The sequence below is a fragment of the Etheostoma spectabile genome, chromosome 24, assembly GCF_008692095.1.
Source record: "Etheostoma spectabile isolate EspeVRDwgs_2016 chromosome 24, UIUC_Espe_1.0, whole genome shotgun sequence".
NCBI lineage: Eukaryota > Metazoa > Chordata > Actinopteri > Perciformes > Percidae > Etheostoma > Etheostoma spectabile.
This window is the reverse complement of record NC_045756.1, coordinates 2462775-2481603: the sequence shown is the minus strand read 5'-3', so window position 1 is coordinate 2481603 and position 18829 is coordinate 2462775. Positions and strand designations below refer to the sequence as shown.

The following is an 18829-nucleotide window of genomic DNA, read 5'->3' as shown; positions in this document are numbered from 1 at the left end:
TGGAATAAATGTTTGTTTTATATTAATGTTTTTACTGATACTTCTCAATCGTTTTTTACTCAGCTTTCTGAAAAAGAATATGGCGTTGTGGTCAGACAAGCCAGTCAAAAAAATTGTATGTTTTTATTATTCTAGCTAGTTAGTTAGAGAACACCAGGTCTATTAGTTTTAGATCGATTTGTTATTCTAGTGGGATCACTGATCATTTGTGTCAGTCCAAAACCAAATCAACTTCGTAATGGTGTGTTGTCAGGGGTCCACAACAACAGTTTTACAATAGGTGGGGGTGACGCTGTGGCTGCACAAAAGAAGAATGTAAATCCACTCATGGCATACAACAATTGCAACGATCCCAATGAAAGCGTGTGAGCAATAGCAGACTACCTGGATGGATTCTCAGTAACCTGACACGCAGGCATACAACCGGCTGAGGGAGCTGGCGCTAACGCAGGATATATATCTGTGGAAGGCCCGTGTCTGAAAGCTAGGCATAGCCACTATCGCTCCGAATCAACATGATTCCATTAGATGTCAGCGCATCCTCTCTGGAAGGCGATAGAGGCTTTGAAGATGACTAAATTAGCATCGGACCAATTCATGTCAAACGTCCCATACACGTTGTTTCACGTCTAATTACAAAAAGGCAGTTGTCATTAAACCACAACTGCGACTTCTGAGTGGAATGCTCGCGACTAGTCAAGTCCCAACATTTATGATCAATTTATTAGTGTATTACTGTATGGCATTGAAATGTCCATCACCATCTCCTGATTAGAAAATGTGATAAATATATATCAAGAAACTTATGGTGCGTTGTGAAGTGAAACTACTCCAGCAATTACAACTTACCCGAAAATATCAGCAGCATGTAAGTATGAAAGTTTAGAAGTGAAAATCAAGTATACTAAAATAGTACTTAACTACTACACTCCTTCATGTCTTTATGTCATTTTGTACAATCTCCCCTCATAAACCCACAGTCCGGGATCCATTAAATAAGATCTCCTTGCCATTGAAGGTGACTTGATGTGGGGGGTGTGCAGGCTGGGTCTTTATATACACATTATTTCCCAAAACGTAGGCTGAAAATGCAATACGGATACAAACATTCAGAAAAAAAAGCCTGATTGTTGTTTTCTGAACAATCACAAAAACAGATTATCTGTGTTGCTCTGCTGAAGTGTGCTGAAGTGTTCACCACTGCAATCCAAACGTCACTCAAAGTTACTATTATATAGTACTGGTATACTCATACAACCAATTCTTTTTGTTGTGTCCAAGTTACCAGCTGTGTCCTTCAGGAGACCAGCAAAAGTACTGGATGCTTCAGGAATATAGAGGGTGTGAGAAAGTTGCTGAAATAAGAAAAAAAATGAATTGGGGATCTGTAGTGAGCTTTACTATGTGCTGTATTATTATTTTATTTCAGAAGAAATTTATAAATAAACTACTTTGCATGCATAACTTATATTTGGTGGATGCTTTTAACGGGAGTGCATTCATTTTATAAGTGCATAGATGAACTGTTCGTAGAAAGCCACATATGAAAATATAAAGTAATGAAAATCTATAAGTTCAGATACTACTTTGATCAAGGTCATAAAGGAATATGTAGCTGTAAATGAATGGCGCCACAGTAATGGGACAAAAAAACACAAAAATGTGCTGTGAAAACTTTTGCTTTAAATAGCATAAGATTCATTTCTTTCTTGATCAAGTATTTTTATTTATACAGTTAACAAACAATACTGGGCAAATAGATGCTCGATAATGTGATAAAAGAGTGGTACCTTTGAAGGTTGCTTAGGAATGCAACGTATTGCGGTCAGCGAACAGCTGGTAGTCATAAGCGGCTTTTCGTTCTATTTTGAAAGAAAAAAAAACGCATTATGGGAGTTCACAGCTATTGGCCTCACTGACACACATGCATTTGTTTGGATTGGTATGTATAGTTTTCATGCTGAGATTATGTGGTTATGTGCTTCCATAAAAGAAGCACACAGAGGCAACACAGCGGGGTGACTTAACAGAATTGTCTTGCTCAAGACATCTTGACACGCTCTGTGACAACGTCGTGGAGGAGACTGAGCCCTGGGACTTATTCAAAATACTCATGATCTGTGGAGGAAGATGACAAAAATACTGTAATTTAGAATAGAATTGGATTTAAAATAGGAACAAGTGTGCAAATCCCTGAAGAAGTCAAACTAACGTTTCCCTTCATAGCCAGGGTTGCTAAAGTAACAAATGCATGAAACATGATTATTTAGAAAATTAATGATGGATGTATCATGAATTCCTGTGCTAACCAGTAAGAAATGATATGCCACATGCTATGTGTTTCTGGTTGGCTTAAAGGTTTTTGTAGATGACTCCGTCATATTTTGCATACAAAGTTTAGTAACTCGTCACGAGGAGTATACTTAGTACATAGCCTATAAACAATGGCCTAATAGCCATCTTCTCAGGCTCTAGCGGCTTTGTACAGGGAGATCCTGATGATTGTCATAGTGATGTCATTAGGGTTATCTCAGTTTGGGCTCGAAAGTGAAAATCTTCACCAAAAAGCTGCTGCAAACTGGAGGCCATGGAGTAAGAGACACAGCTTTAGAAGGCAGTGAGAGTCTCGGGAGTTGCATATGGGAATTGTAGGATTCAGCTTTAACCATATCAGGGCCCAAACATCAGGATAGCTCAAGCTACTGTGCACAGATTTTGATCGTTATTATTTATTATAGTTTAAAATCTGTTCTTTGTGACTCCATTGTACTTCTATAAAGTCATTAATTGATATCATAACCAATTCACATGTCATTGTGATGTCAATAATACCGTTATTGGTGAGCAACAGGATGGCATGAGTGATCTGCATTAATGCATTGGTTCATGTTCATGTGGTTTTTTTATCCTATAATAGAGTGTATGACAAAAGTCATGTTTACAGTACATACCACTAAAAACAGTAAACACACAGAAGAAACTTGAATGAGGGGATTCGATCAATGTAACTTAGTAGCTAGACAAAAAGAGAACCATGTAGCTGATAGATAAGAGCCACCCTAGAGACAAATTGACAGGTTTAGACTGTACAACATGTGTTGGCTGGCCAATCAAATGTCATCCTGGCCACTTCCCTAGAGCTCCTTTTACAGGTTTCATTCTCCCACCTGAGATCCACCTCATGCTGAGGACTTTGGTTTCAGTGAATGTTGAAGACATCCTCTGGGAGAAAGGTCTATACTTTGGTCCCCCTCTGCTTCTTGAAACACGTTATGGGTTAGAACCTGACTGGGGTGGTTGGAGGGTCAAGGGTACCTATATGATATCATACACATCTATCATAATCATAATTCATCATAAAATAAGCTAAGCGCGGAAGGCTGTAACAGATAATGGACAAGTGGAATATGCTTACGTCAGTGTGTGTTTGGGGTAATTATGGGAATTGTATAGTGTTGTACTGAGTCAGGATGAAACTATTGAAAGGCGCGCCCATGTTATCAGATTATGAATCCTGCTGTTGTGATGTCACGCACGGATGTCCACCAGGACATGTGTTTTATTCTTAGATGGAAAACGGTTCAAACGGATCGTGCGTAATGACGCGTGCGTACCTTTTTTTCGGATGCGTTCAAAGGTCCGTCGGAAAACAAATAATGCATTAATATAAAACATTTAATAGCAAAGACTCACCTTTCAAAGTATAGCCGTGGGAACCGCTATCAAAATGACGACCACTGCTACCCAAAGACTCCGAGGATCACCTTTCCGATGGAAACCTGCGGAGTGAACGGAGTCAGAAAAGTGCTCCAAAACGCTTTTGCGAGGCATACGCCAGTCGCCAACATAAAATCGATGTATGTAGTAAAACAAACCAGCACCTTGTTTCTGCGGGTGAAGTGTGTCACCAATATCCGTCCAAATCCAACTTCAGCGATCCAGACACGCGCGGAGAACACTGGCTAAAGTATGCGATCTGCTGGCTGTTAACTATTCTCTCAACTGAAGTTCCAAAGGTGGGACAATAAATGTCCCCAGCGGAGGTAAAGTTCGTCAGTTGTATGATGTTCCAAGTAAGGAGGCGTGCAGCTTGCTTGGGTGTTCCCCAACTCTCACTATTCAACAAGTATTCATTCTTATAGACCACGGCCATACTCTGAGAATATGACACAAATAACGTTTATATGGACTTTCCTTATGCATTTGATAACCATTATTCTACTTCTAACCATATATTCCACTACTAAATTTTCAGCCATAGCCATAGCCTAAATAAGTTTAAATTTTGTTCAAACCCAGCAAGACGTTTATACTGTAACAATTATTTCATATTCCATTATTCGTTCAAAGAGTGAATGACATGACACGGTGGGGCTACAGACCAGTACAGTGACGAGAAACAGGCCGGCACTGACTCGTGAACTTGTTTTCTTTCTGTCCAGCTGTCATACGAGTGTAACTAGAAACGGCTATTAACATGGCACTGACCACGCCACTCCTCTCTGTTTAGCTGTCACGTTCCATTGAGGAAAACTCATTCAATTGTCAAATCAGGGCACCCTATAACTTAATCTTGCCATGGGATCGCCTGCCAATCAGGCAGGGGCATAAAGTGGGCGGACGATCCCTACTTCTGCCCCCGGTGTTGGAGCCCGTGCTCGGAACATTTTCAAACTTGATGTCAGCCACGTGTAGCTGAGAAAGTTTCGTGACTATCTTGCACGGTTGCAGTTACTTTTTCCCTCCTTGTGCCAAAATTGCAATCGGGATCATAGTACTGCTGCTATTTATAATCTGATTATCTGCAGTAAATACAATATAATAAAGTAACATTGTCTACATATCAACATGTTCTCTTTTAAAATTAAAAATCTAGTGCGTAACTTTTGATAATAATAACGACATTACATGTAATTACCCAGCTAACAATTCTTGGTGTCTAACCTCACAACCTTTAGAGAACGTTCCCCTAACCTCACAATAATTAGAGAATGGTCCCCTAACCTCAAACTTAAGACGTTCCCTAAACCTCACAACCTTTAGAGAACGTTCCCCTAACCTCACATATTAGAGAACGGTCCCCTAACTCACAACTTAGAGAACGTTCCCTAACTCCAATAATTAGAAACGGTCCCCTAACGTTATCCTACGTTGTTGCAAACCTTTAGAGAACGTTACGCGTTACATTCAAGCCATTGCAAATGAGTTGGATTTGTATTTCTAGTGTGTTTAGAGAATCTGTCTGTCAGTTGGTCTTTGCTAATTCTCTTTTATGAGGATCACACGATTTGGGAAAATGAAAGACTAAAGCATTTTTCCTGAATTTACATTAATTATAGTATTCTCATGAGCAGAAAACAAAATCTGCAGATTTTTATTTACAGTTTTTAGCAGTGACGCAGGATAAAAAATCTGCTGAATTAGCAATCTGTTTCGATTAGGGGGGAGATGTGTAAATGTTTGTGTGGGGGTTTACTTTTATCTTTATAGTTGTTTAAAATCAGCGGGAAAATCAGGGAGTTTCTTTGTCTGCAGATTCCACGTGGCCTGATTAGGAGTCCCAGTATTCAGGTCCTGAATAACATTGAGGTATGAGCAGTCCACCACTGGCTCAGATGACTTTACATAGGTTTATGGCTGATAACAGCTGTACAGCTAGGACCAAGGCTAATAAACAGACCCGTAAATGCAGTACAATGCATAACACTGTGTTTACATAATCATTAATAGGCTATTCTTCCTTGTTTGTCCAGTTCCGAAGGCAGCGTGAGAACTAGGCTATGTCACTGATTGTGTGACACAAGGTTGGAAACTCAAAAAAACGCTTTTAAAAAAAAAATAATATTTTTTGACATGATAGCGCAAAAGCACAATTTGGAACAGAGGGGCTAAGAAAAATAAAGTCAGTGTTGTCCATGTTGTCACAGACTGGAAGTTTTCACCTTTGTACATACTGCAAGTGCTGACCAGTCACAGTCACGCTAAAAGCCTGTTAAAAGCTTAACAAATATAAAGCTGTGCCTTTATGTGGAATAGACATTCATTTCGACTTGTTCCACTCATACCGGACATCCTCAGCAAACAAATAGACAGTGGATGTCTTCAATGCAGCACAGCTTGTTTTGAAAGCATTAACTCCATTTAACTCATACTAAGATCAACTGAAATCATTATATGTGTCACTTTGGACACATTTTGTCTTATTTGACAGGTGTAGTGGTGGTGTGTGGAAAAGGGAGAGAGGTGGAGGCAGAGAAAATAAAAGGGAGATGAATGAGAAAGGAAACAGCCATTTGCGCATTACAGAGATTGAGGACAAGCTCGTACTTTGTGAATTGATCTTAAAATTGCCACTGCACTTGCAGCATTACAACTGCTGAAATATCATATTCCAATGTTTGAGTTGTGTTGAGTGCAACACTTGTGATTTGCCTCACAAAAAACACCCACACTAGTAATGTTGCACATAGAACTGTGCTTAAGGTCAATCATTTGTCATAGCTACACCACATGGTAATGGTTTATATCCTGACTTAATACTAGAAATCATAAACAGAGAAACGTCCAGTGTTTATTCACATGGAAAACAGCACTGGGTTTTGATTTCAACAGATGTGTCTGGGTCAGTACTATAATTGCATTCTTGGCTTGAGCTTTAATAGTGTGGAGGAGAGTTTAGAAGTTAATGTTTGGGAGAACTATGTAGGAGCCCGGTGTGTTAGAAATGGGTCAATGAATCATCTATGACATCCTTAAAGCCTGCAACCGTAGCAGCAGCTGACCTCAACACTGTCTTTTGCGTTAGAGTACTCTGATCTTTAAGTAAAAGGGCCAATACACAATTTAAAAGTACAAAATTTCATTAAAAGTCCTGCACTCAAAAACCTATAAGTAAAGTATAGAGTTACTATCAACGTTAACGTTGCTCTCGAGGGAACACTGGGCTAAATCTGTTGGAAGATGTTTTTACTCAATCCTTTAACAATGTAAAAACAAACATGTAAAAAAATCACAATATTTTTTTACAAGTCCTGCATACGAAAAAACAGAGAGTAGGCTACATGAACTAACAATTATCACGAGCAAAAATTTAAAGGGGCTGACACACTCATTTATAATTTTGTGACCTTTAGATTTTTACCACTCCAACCGTTGTTACAGGAAATGAAACTCTCTTGGTGGAAGTCATGGACTGAAACGTGACAAGGCGCTCCAACTTGACACTGCTTTTGTGTTATGTGTGTGTGTGTGTGTGTGTGTGTTTCTTTCATTTAAGAAAGAAAGAAAAATGATGTCTGCTATTTTAAATATTGTGATATTCAAGAAGACACATTTAAGTCATACAATGTGACTTTAATTCTAAACACTTCCCACAAGCTCTGCTATAGATGTTATAATTGATACTCTTATTATCAGCAGATTACAACATGTTTTACCCTACAGTTGCCAGTTTATGCACTCATAAGCCGCATCATACTCAGCACCATTCACACTTTGAAAAATTGCTAATGAGAAATGATGAGTCCACCACAGATGTTGGTTAAGATTGGAGCCATGAGAAACCACAGAGTTTAACAGGAAGTTGCGTCATCCTCGCACATATCACCGCCCAACTGTCCGCTACCAGCTAAAAATATGGGGGGTCATGTCTTTTTCTTTGTTGGGGAGGTCATCCAACTTTTTTAGTCTAGGGGGGAGGGGCCCCAACTTTTGCATTCATGAAAACAGCATATTTCAAAGTGGTGTTTGGTGCATTTTTTCCATGTAGCTCCTGTAGTCTCTACTCGTTGCAAGAAACTGCTTTGCTAGTTCCATCAGTTGTAACAAGACATCTGCTGAAAAAAACCCATGTCTTCCTTAGCATTATCGACTGTTCAGTTCTAAAACATCGAAAACACCATGTACAAAACATAGTGAACAGACGCAAAGCTTTATTTTGTCAAGCATTCGCGGAGAGCACGCAGCTGGGGGGCAGGGACGGGAGGTCTCCAGGCTGTAGCCATACCGATCAAATATACTTTGGGTCCTGGGTGATATTTGTTAAATTGTGCAAACGACAGCGTTTTCAAGACATTTGAGAAGGAAGGAGTGGTAGCAGCAAGCTCCCAAAATGACGCTTGTTGAGAAGGAAGTTGGATAATGTTCAGCTTTGGCAGCTTTACCTGCAGATATGCTAAAATATGCAATGACTAAAATATTTGTTCTTATATCTTATAGTTTATCTATATTTTTGTATTATTATTTATTATTCTTGTATATTTGTGTATGTGTATTTGTGCTGCTGTAACACTGTAATTTCCCATTTTTTGGGATCAATAAAATCTATCTATCTATCTATCTAAAGACCGTAAAACACTCCTGGTAGCCCTTAAATAAAAACAAACAGTCCCAACCCCGTGCACTGCTGCTCTGTTTAATTCACATGTAGCTCCTCTAATTGCCTTCAGGGTCTGTGGATTCTCCACCTGTAACTTCTGATACATTTATCTCTTCTCTCTATTATTAATCTTGACATCATACATGCTTTGTGAGCATTCCTATTTTAGTTCAAGTTTTTTTTCGAGGTTAATAAGCCACAAATGATTGATGAGATAAACCATGATATTCAATATGATGTGCAACTAAAATTTTAAATTGCCCCGTATGTTTATTTTTTTAATTGTATTCACTTCTTGTTTCTTTCATTGGGTCTTGTAAGTGTGAGGTATTTCTTTGCCTAATTTAAAGCACTTTAAGTTGTCTATGCTTCTGTTTAAAAGTCGCTGTCCAAATAAACTCTCCTTCCTTACCCAAGTGATCAGAAAAATCAAATATTTTCTCTTTCCTTTATAGAAAGATTCTCAAAGCACCATCTGTGGTGACAGAAAGCCATGCAGGACAGCCAAAAATTCTTCCTAAAATAGCTTTAAATGGATCTCAGCTGTGAAAGCAAGAACCATGGTCATACTTTAGACTAAAAGCCTTTGTACAGTCTATCGGCCATCAAAGGCTGTAAGTACGTTTACACCGAACATCAAAAGGAAGAACAATGAGATATGAGAGGGGACACATACAGGGAAAGTGGAGACTCCTAACTTCTATGGCAACTAGGAATGTTATAGCGAAGTCCCAAAATATGCATTCAGTGGAAAGTGTGCATTGATTTTTCATTAGCTTTGTAAATTCATCTTTTAATCGCTATTTTACACGTCTTACTTTCAGATCATGTGTTCCAACCGTTTGACATTCCTTTTACGAAGAGTAAGTAAAACAGCACACCCCACACAACAGATGGGCGGGATTTCTTACTGCTCCTCACCATTGGCTACCTCAACTGTCAGCTAACGGAAGCTCGGATATGATGTAGAAATATTCAGCTTATCGGAAGTTACAACGTGTAACAGAAAGTCGTGGACAGCCTCTATACTATAAAGATTTTAAACTTGTTACAGTTTGCCCAATTTCACAAATGGCTTATCCCGGATACGGCGGGGTGAGTAAATTATATGTAACGTTAGGCGTGACAGTAATTTTATGTACGAGCTTCATGGGTTAGCAGAAAAGTAGCTTGGGGCTCTATTTTCAGTTACGATCATTTTTCCCAACATGTTATGTTACAAGTTTCGCTGTGTCTTCGTCGCATTTGTGATATCATTGACCGCAATTAGGCAGTTTTTCAGTTCAATTTGGTATTAAGAAGCCATTTGGTTCCTTAGTTATAAAGAAATTGACTGAAAAATGTCTTCGGGATGGAAATTCCTAGCATTCAAGAGGACTAGCAGTTACTTTAGTTTAGCTAATGTGTAACGTCACACATAGACCTATACATATGCAAGAAGCCTTGGCCTACACTTAGCTATACAATCATATTGAAGCCTAGACTGGACTTCATGTTTATTATTACATTGTAGTATAATTTGTTTAATATGTTATATACAAAATACTCTCAGTTGGGGTGAATGCACTGACTGGGAATTCTTAATTACTGCACTATAGAACCACCCTTTTCTATTTTTATCTATAGACAGTCACTAAATTCCTTTGGGACTTAGTCAATAAACTTAAAAAAAACGTGTAAAGGAGGTCTGACACTTTTAGTAGGTTTGTGAGCTTGTGTAAATTTGAAGCTAAAAGAACTTTTAGTAAAGTCCAAGTGAGTGTAGAATGTTGAAACACCCTCAGTGTGTGGATAGGAACTACAGTACATCCCACAATGCTCTCCTTCAAGCAAGCATTGAATCAGCCTCCAAAGGTGACATGGTCACCATGATCAGGGCTGCTTTGACACGCCCATGGTCACGATTGTGGTTACCTGGAAACGCACGAAAGATTATTTGGAAAAATATTCCAAAACAGTTATGTTGACAATACAGTAAATGCTATTTGGGATGGTCTTCATTAAATCTTTAATTAGTGTTTAAGAAAATACAGGAACCATCAAGAGAGAAACCTCTGTGGTGGCCCTCAGGCAACACAGAAAAAAAAAAGTTACCTGGCAAGTTTAAATATTAATTTTGTTTCATTGTCTTTTTACAGCTCAGCGACATAATGTATATATAACACTTTTTTCTGATATAATTGTAAGTTAATCTGAAAATCAGGAGAAGAAAGTCATGAAACATCACTTTTTATGCTCTATGTAAGTTGCAGTGTGTGGTCAGACTTGTTATTTTTTAATCAAATGCTATAAATCAAGTCTGAGACAACAGAGAAAATTCATTCTACCATTTTGACTACAAAACCAAATCTTTTTACTCCCTGACTGTATACAAACCAGCCCTGTCTCTCTCTGACTGTTCTCTGATCTGTTCTCGCCTCAGTATGGGGGTCCCATGCAGGAATGCAAGCTCAGGGGATGCCTATGCAAGGAATGCCAGGAGGGCACATGGGAGGCCGCATGCTGGGCAAATGGGTGGGCAGATGGGAGGCGCACCACCCCAGGGAGGATATGCCTCCTATGGAGGAGGCTATCCAGCACATACCGTGCCCACCCCCAGCTGCCAATGATCCAATGTGGAGGTACTTTACAGCCATAGCAGGCCAGGTACATGTTTTGATTACTCTGAATTATTAGAAGAGCACACAGAGGTTTTCACTACAGGTTTTGCTTTCAAGTTCACATTTCAAGTTTTTTTTTTTTTGGTGAACTTATAGATTTTCAATTTACATAGAAGAGAAACGACCAAAGAAAACATATTACCAACCCGTCCCAACCCAAGCACCAAGGCAAAAATAAACTAAATAACTAAATAAATTAATGAATCAATGAAAGAGAAAAAGAGGGAGTACACCAAAAATTGCTACACAGTTCTTGAACCTCACGTCACATGCTCAGACTGGGAACTATGCAGCATCATACCACACACCATATGATCGAGGGCAAAGGAGAATACATCATGCGAGGGATACATTTTCAACAAATTCTATAAGTGGGCCAGGTGTAGCAACTATCCCGTAATTATTCAGTTTATATCTCAACTTCTCTAATGGCATCGCAAAAAGACTACCTCTTGACCCAGGTCTAAACGAGAGAGGTATCACAGACTTCCAGTGTAAAGAATTTGTCTCCGGGCTAGAAGGAAATAAATGCTACAGCGTTTGCCTGGAGGACCGTAAATTTTCTTCTGATGGGAATACCCTGAAAATAGCAACTGTTGGATCAGGATCACTGTTCTGCACAAATGACAAAGGCAATGTCTAGTGCTGTTTGGTAGATTTTAGACACCCTTCTTTTCAGTAGGGTCCAGGACCAGTATGGTATCAATTGCCCTTTTTGGTGGTAGGAGGGATATGGGAAGTGTTTCTTAGCAACGGCGTAGCTGTAAGTATCTGGAAAAATGATTGTTGGGAGGTTGTGGTCTTTTTGTAGTTGTCAAATGAAGCAAATGAGTCCTTGACAAAGAGGTCACACAAAAAATACCAAACCATTCTTATGCCATACTTGGAAGGTAGTGTCAATCTGGGATGGAGGAAACCAAATGATTGTTTGCTAGTGGAAACAAAGAAATTGCCTGACTGAAATGAATTGTTTCAGAAGTAGAACATATCTACGAGTGTTTTGACAACGAGTTCAAACCATGAAGACCTACGCTGACGGGTTTTTATAATTTTCTAATCGTCCAAAACTATGCGATTAGATGTCTTAATGAAAATAAAATGAAGTACACAGTTGTTTATACATGTGTTATACTGTGTCAAAATAAAATAATAGTAATTAGCTTTTTGTTCTTTGAATTTTTCATTCCACTTCCAAGTCAAAAAACAACACGGAACACCATTAAGTATTTCACTTTCTTTTTTATTTATTATTTTTCTTTTAATTTCATGTAGGCATTTTAAATATTTTAATCAAATGCTTCCATTTGGTATGCTGCACAGGAATTTTCAGAAGTTTTCGGACATTTATAATTTTTTTGTTTTGTTTGTTTTTTTAAATTCGGACTCGTTTGCACTGAAATGTTTTAATTTTCAATTTTTTTTCAAGTACTGTCTATAATTTATATAGTTTTAGGGGGACAACCTATATATAAATCACATTTATCTTTCTTTCCTGTTGTTTCTTTGTTTTACTCCGATACAGTAGTACCATCAGTACTTAAGTGGTAGTATACAAGGAGACATAGGCGACTTTTCAGTGTGTCTCTCTGCTCTCATTACTTTACACTTGACCAGCAGGCTAGTCCCCCCCGAAAATGTGTAATTCCTCTGAAAGTCCCCACTGGCTGAATGTATCCCTGCTCTGTACAGGACGGTGAGGGCGAGCAGAGGAGCTCCAGAGGTGTCTGACCCAGTCTGGTTTCACTGGCAGCTACACTCGTAAGTTCCCTACTGTCACTTCCACAAAAGAGGATTATGAGACAAAGACTGAAGTTTAATGACTCATACTTAGTCAGGGGTTATAGCTTGCAGGGACAGGTATGTAAGCTGTATTTGTATCCTATGCACGAAATTAATCTATGTTTGAGGTATGTTTTCTCAGTTTTTGTGGGGGTGTCGAGATGGTATGTAAAATTGTAGTAATAAAAATGCACACTAGGCATGGGCCTGTTAATGTTTTCAAGGTATACACCCATCAAAATATGCTTTTTTAAAAGTTCAATATTGAATGCTTCCAAAACACTGCAGTGAGCACTTACCTGCAGCAGCCAAGCCTGAAACTCTTAACAAAACTTAACTTGACTTTTCTTCTTTCTTTTTTTTTTTTTCTCTTTGCAGCATTCAGCTTGGATACGTGCAGGATCATGATTGCAATGCTTGATGTATCCTTTCTGTACCACAGGGTTCAAGTTTAATTCTGACCACTCCCCTGCTATTCTACTCTGTCCATTCCTACTCTTATGGGTGCAGTAGGCAGTGTACTAATGTAGCAAAGTACAATATACTTAGTTACTGTACTTCTAAGTATTCAGCTGCTTGTTACTACAAAATAAATCGAAGCAATTTGGTTACCCGGGAAAAAAACAGTAACAGTAGTGATGAAGATAAGGTTACAACCTTTGGCCATGAAGTTAAGACTTTTACTCAAGTCATATTAAGAGGTGACTTTAACTTCTACCACAGTATTATCTGGGAGACTTTGGGAGATACTCAAGTACTGCTTTCATAGACTTTATACAAGAGTGGCAGTAGGTGGCGTTCAACCCTAAAGCAGGGTAACCAGCTGCTGTCTTCATTCCAGTCCCTCCTTTGCTGTTATTATCCATGTGGGTCAGCATTACCTAGCTTAACCGACTGTACCAGAGGGACTCTACGGGCAAGATGGGTTTCAACGAGTTCAAGGAACTGTCACAGCTCTGAGCGTCTGGAAGCAGAACTTCATGTGTTGACCAGGACAGGAGCGGACTATCGAGCCTCACGAGATGAATCAGGGAGTCAACATCTAGGGTGAGATTCTCTAAGGTTAACAGGATGGATATTTAATGTGATGGTGAAGACACTGTGAGAAGTATCTAACAATTCTAAGGGTATCAGAATGTTCAGTGGACACTAATAGACTTAATTATTAAATCAGTTCCTTAATCTGTGGATTGGTGTGATCTGTCACACTCTTCAATAAACCTACGTTCACCAGAGGAAACATTACATTTACATTCTCACTCGATATATATAACATATGCTTCTGTATTCTAATATATCATCTTCTAGATATTTCCTCCTAATTGGCAGTCAGTTGATAAGAGGAAAAATTACAAAGCATATAAAAATATAAGTTCTATAACTTTGGTCAGTTCATTTGACTTTAATGCTTTTGCGGTTGAATTTGTCTATCGTTATATAATACATTGTTTAAAAAAAACTGGAAGCCTACATTTTATGACATAAAATACCATTTTGTGCAACAGCAATTTTTCAACATTTTAGATGTTTTTTAAACTCCAGAGAAAATGCACTTTAGTGACCTTTGCATTGTATTATAGCCAATCGTGTTTCTTTGTTGTTGTGCATAAACACATAAACATTTTGCTCTAAAATAATAGAAATAAAGATAAATAGTGTAAAATCCACTTTGCCCCTGGTAGAGAAACTACAGTATGTAAGGGTCATTGACACTCTGTTGAAATTAGGAAAAGGAAAAGTCTCACATTCCCCCCCCCCCCCCCCCCACCCCCCCATTCACCAGGTACCGTGTCAGTCCTGGTTCTGAATATAATCATCAGCGCTACAACAAAGAGGAAGAATCTTTTTGATGACTACGTGGCAGCTGTGTCAAACTGCGGTCTCACAGGTAGGAAACACAAAACCAGGATCCGTGTTGGACAAAAACGACTGACCCGTTGAGTGAACAGCCACTGTGTGCAGAGACACGCTTTTAAGTTGACGACAAGAATTGCGTTTGGGTTCATTCCGCCTAATCCCTGTTGTCATCTTCTCAGTGCTGTGGCATTCTGCTTGGCTCGCTGCACAAATCCATGTCACAAGTTGTTATGACATAAATTTGGACGAGGGGTTCAAGCCCACGCATGCCGAGCTGATTGACTCCTATTGAAACCGCTCAGGTTTCTGTTGTTATTTATTATTATTTTCTTGCTAAAAGTAGTATTACTGCTGGCTACGACGTACAGTAGTGAGTGAAGTTTTAATGGAGGTATAAAACACCACAATGACGAGAGAGAGAGAGAGAGAGAGAGAGAGAGAGAACAGACACAGAGAGAGAGAGAGAACACAGACGAGAGACACGAGAGAGAGCACAGGAGAGAGACACAGATAGAGCCCCTAGTGTGTGAACGATCACTCTTCCTGTTCCAGAACCTTCAGACGGAGAGATACCATGCAGCAGGGATCGGTAACTTCCAGTACGATGACGTGAGTTCCATTTCCTTTATGTAGCTCTAACTCCATCCGTTAGTTTGGACCTTTGAGTCGCAATGCCTATTTCAAAGTTTCTAAAGAACTGTATGTATGCAACATTATTTTAACTTAATTGAATGTTGATATGTGATTTCTGCCTAACTTTATACGACAGATTTAATTTGACCACTTTTTCCTACAGTCCCTTATTCTACCTCATTAAAAGGAAGTAGATTTGCTCTATTGTCTCTATTGGCGTTTGTTACTCTCGCATGTCAACATGTTGTTCAGGATACAGGCGTTTCATGTCATTATTTTGAGCTGTTTCATCTGGCGCAGTTGGAGTTTACCTGCATGTGAAGCAGCTCAGTTAGCTTTAAAAAAGCGTCTCCTGTTGAGTTCCTGTGGTTGATTCGACCGCTTGTTGGTTGACGCTCTCACTTCTCTTTGTCTCTGTATCTCCTGTTAACAGTTTTCTGTGCACAATGGCCATCTGAGGTCTGTTGTCTCACACCACCGGGTCGTGCGCCTAACGAACCATCAGTGGTGGAGTCTGGACCACTGCCTCATGAGAATGCACAGGGAGGGGCCAGTTATTTGACATGAGCGGCCATGAGCTGCAACAGGAAAGTGCTCATTGCTTGTAATGCTTGCTGTCGTGCTTTAGTTTGTGTGTCACACAGGGATGTGCTGACAGATGTATCTAGTCTTACACACACACACCACAATATATATATATATATATATATATATATATACACAGTATGTATCCACGTTAGAGGGTTATACAATACATTTCAGTGTCTTAAAGCCCTTATGGTAGTATTTTGGACTTTCAAAAAAGGTTGCAGATAATGCTGCACATTAGTGTCAGAAGATTTTTGTAAAATACTGTCAACACTTAAATTAAAATTCACATAGAGGCTGTAAAGTGTGAGAAAATTAATCAGTCAGATTATCTCTTATAGTTTGAATAGTTGTTTTGGGGTCTCTTATTTGGAATGAGCTCAGCCAGGGCAAAGGGAACTGATACTGTAAGGATGTTCTTATCTGTGAGAAGCCTATTGTGCCATTATAATCCTTGAATGATATGTCTAATATATTAAACCCATTTATATATAATTCATAGTAATGGCAGCATCAGATTATTCGAATGTTAGAAGCATTTACAGATACATGTTGATTTGCTTTTACACGAACTTCATACATTTATGTTTTTTTTAAAAGCCAGTGCATTTTCTCATTATTTGTTGTAATATTTCTTTTATAAAACCTTAAGTTATAGATGATATTAGCTTGATGTTTACTCTATAACAGCCCAAGTGACTGGAGCCAATATAAATCCACTTCAATACCTGTATTAACGATTGTGAGATATAAAAGTATGGTCATATAGCTAAAGTATGTCCATATGCCAGAGGATTTTGAGTTGTAAAAACTCTGTTTCATGTTTCAGTACAAAAACAGCCGAGTTTCATTGTAAGACTGCATTGAAGTTAACCTCTACACACAACAATGCAGTAAAGATAGTATTTTGTTACTAACAAATAACACTTTCTAATCAGTAGATTCGTTATAATTATACATTTGTACATTATACAATGCACAATTGTTCCCATTCTATTCTATTGATATTTAATTTCTTCAAATATAGTTAAGACAAAAACATTCAAATTAGCTGCACATAGTATAAAATACAGTGGCAAAACTTTTAAAAATGCATAAAACAACTGTGAACTGCACTAGTTTAGCAAATTTTTCTAATCTGTGCAAATTTGCAAATCCCATGAAAGTTCAGTAGACTCAGAATCACAGAAGCAAGACAGTTGTAAAAGAATGAATACCCCCAAACTGACTGGCAAACTGTAGATGTCCCTTACAAGTTTTGCGTCGTCTGCGACTTTCTCCAAGGCGTCAACCAATAGGAGAGTCCTCCGCCGGCTTAGACATTCTCTTCTGATAACTTGCAGACATGGCCGTTTCTCAATACCAAGTAAGCAAAGAAAGGACTTGCTGGCTGTACCTGGAAGAATGAACTCGGATAGATGGCAAGATGGCCGCCAAGCTGCAGCCACAGTGTTTGGCAGGTCCTGTGTGTCTGCCACAAAAGTATATCAAAACCCTTGGATTTTGCCATGCTGTCTGGTCTCCGTCCTTCTACCTCTCTTGAGTTTAACATGTCCAAGGAAATGGACAACTTAACTCTCTACCAGCTAAGAGGAGCCAACATCTTCTGTATGCAAGAATCCTGGATTGTGGACATGCTAGGCCGCCCTCAGGTAAATTTGATCAAACGCATCTAGATCATTCCTGGGGTTGTGAATCTTCTGATGATAATACTTCTGTCGGTAATGTTGAGCAAAATCCCGGACCGTTTTAAGTCCATGTTACAGCTACAGCAGTTCCCTGGCTAACCACCACTGTACCTGGGCCACAGCAGCTCTCTGGGCTAATACCCCACTCCTACCTGGGCCACAGCAGCTCTCTGGCTAATCACCACTCTCACCTGGGCCACAGCAGCTCTCTGGGCTAATACCACCATCCTACACCTGGGTACAGCAGCTTCTGGGCTAATACCACCACTCACACTGGGCCACAGCAGCTTCTGGGCTAATATACCATCCTACTGGGCTACGCAGCTCTCTGGGCTAAATACCACCAGCTACCTGGGCCACAGCAACTCTATGGACTAATACCCTCTCTGCTACCTGGGCGACAGCAGCTTCTGGACTAATACCACCCTCGCTACCTGGGTCACAGCAGTTTCCTGGGCTAATACCCCTCTGCTACCGGGTTACAGCAGTTCTGGGCTAATACAACCACTGCTACCTGAGGCCACAGCAGCGCTCTGGGCTAATACCACTCTGCTCGGGTTACAGCAGCTCCCTGGATTAACTCCCACATGCTAACAGGGCCACAGCAGCTCCTTGGGCTAACACCACCACTGCAGGACCCTATTAAACTAAGTCCAGTATGTCACCACAACCCATCATACCCATGCATGCACAAACGAACCCTGTATTTAAAAAACAATGATTGTGTAAGTTATTCCAGACTCTTAATCAAGCCAGGACTATATGGGATCCACAGTGTAAAAACAAAGGGCTCTTAGGTGGCCATCTGAACAGCAGTATGGCCCCTGAGAGGGAACAATTAGAGCATTTCTCATAAACTCAAATGTAGATTTCTTAGGGCTTTCGACACTTGGCTTAAACCATCTTCCCCACAAGCAGTGGTATTATTACAAGGCACATGTCTTAGAAAGGATAGGCATCAAGGAAAGGGGGGAGGGGTGTACGTATATGAAAGGACTGCTTAAACTGTACACAAATAATTTGGCCTAATGAAAAACCAATCGAGTGTGTTGGAGTCAAAGTGTCACTCTCAGCAGGAATGTCATTTACTGTTTATGTCTTTATAGTCCGGCACGCACAAAAGGATTTTTATGACAATTAAAGCACTTCTAAGTTGTTGTGACTTTAATAACGAGGTTATTCTATGGGAGACTAAATGTAATTGGACACAAAAGTGACAGAAAGAAACTGAAAGAAAATTACGAAAA

At 39.4% G+C, this 18829-nt stretch overlaps 1 long non-coding RNA gene and 1 pseudogene across 1 annotated transcript in view; both read left to right on the top strand.

Annotated features, from left to right (window-relative positions):
• Positions 1 to 9448: 9448 nt before the first annotated feature.
• On the top strand, positions 9449 to 13862 carry LOC116674247 (grancalcin-like; annotated as a pseudogene).
• Positions 13863 to 15867: 2005 nt separating this feature from the next.
• Positions 15868 to 18829, top strand: part of LOC116673981 (uncharacterized) — a 15919-nt gene continuing 12957 nt past the window's right edge. The window contains exons 1-2 of the long non-coding RNA XR_004327936.1: positions 15868 to 15973; positions 18558 to 18565. This is a non-coding gene — a long non-coding RNA (uncharacterized LOC116673981). The remainder of the gene's footprint in view (positions 15974 to 18557; positions 18566 to 18829) is intronic.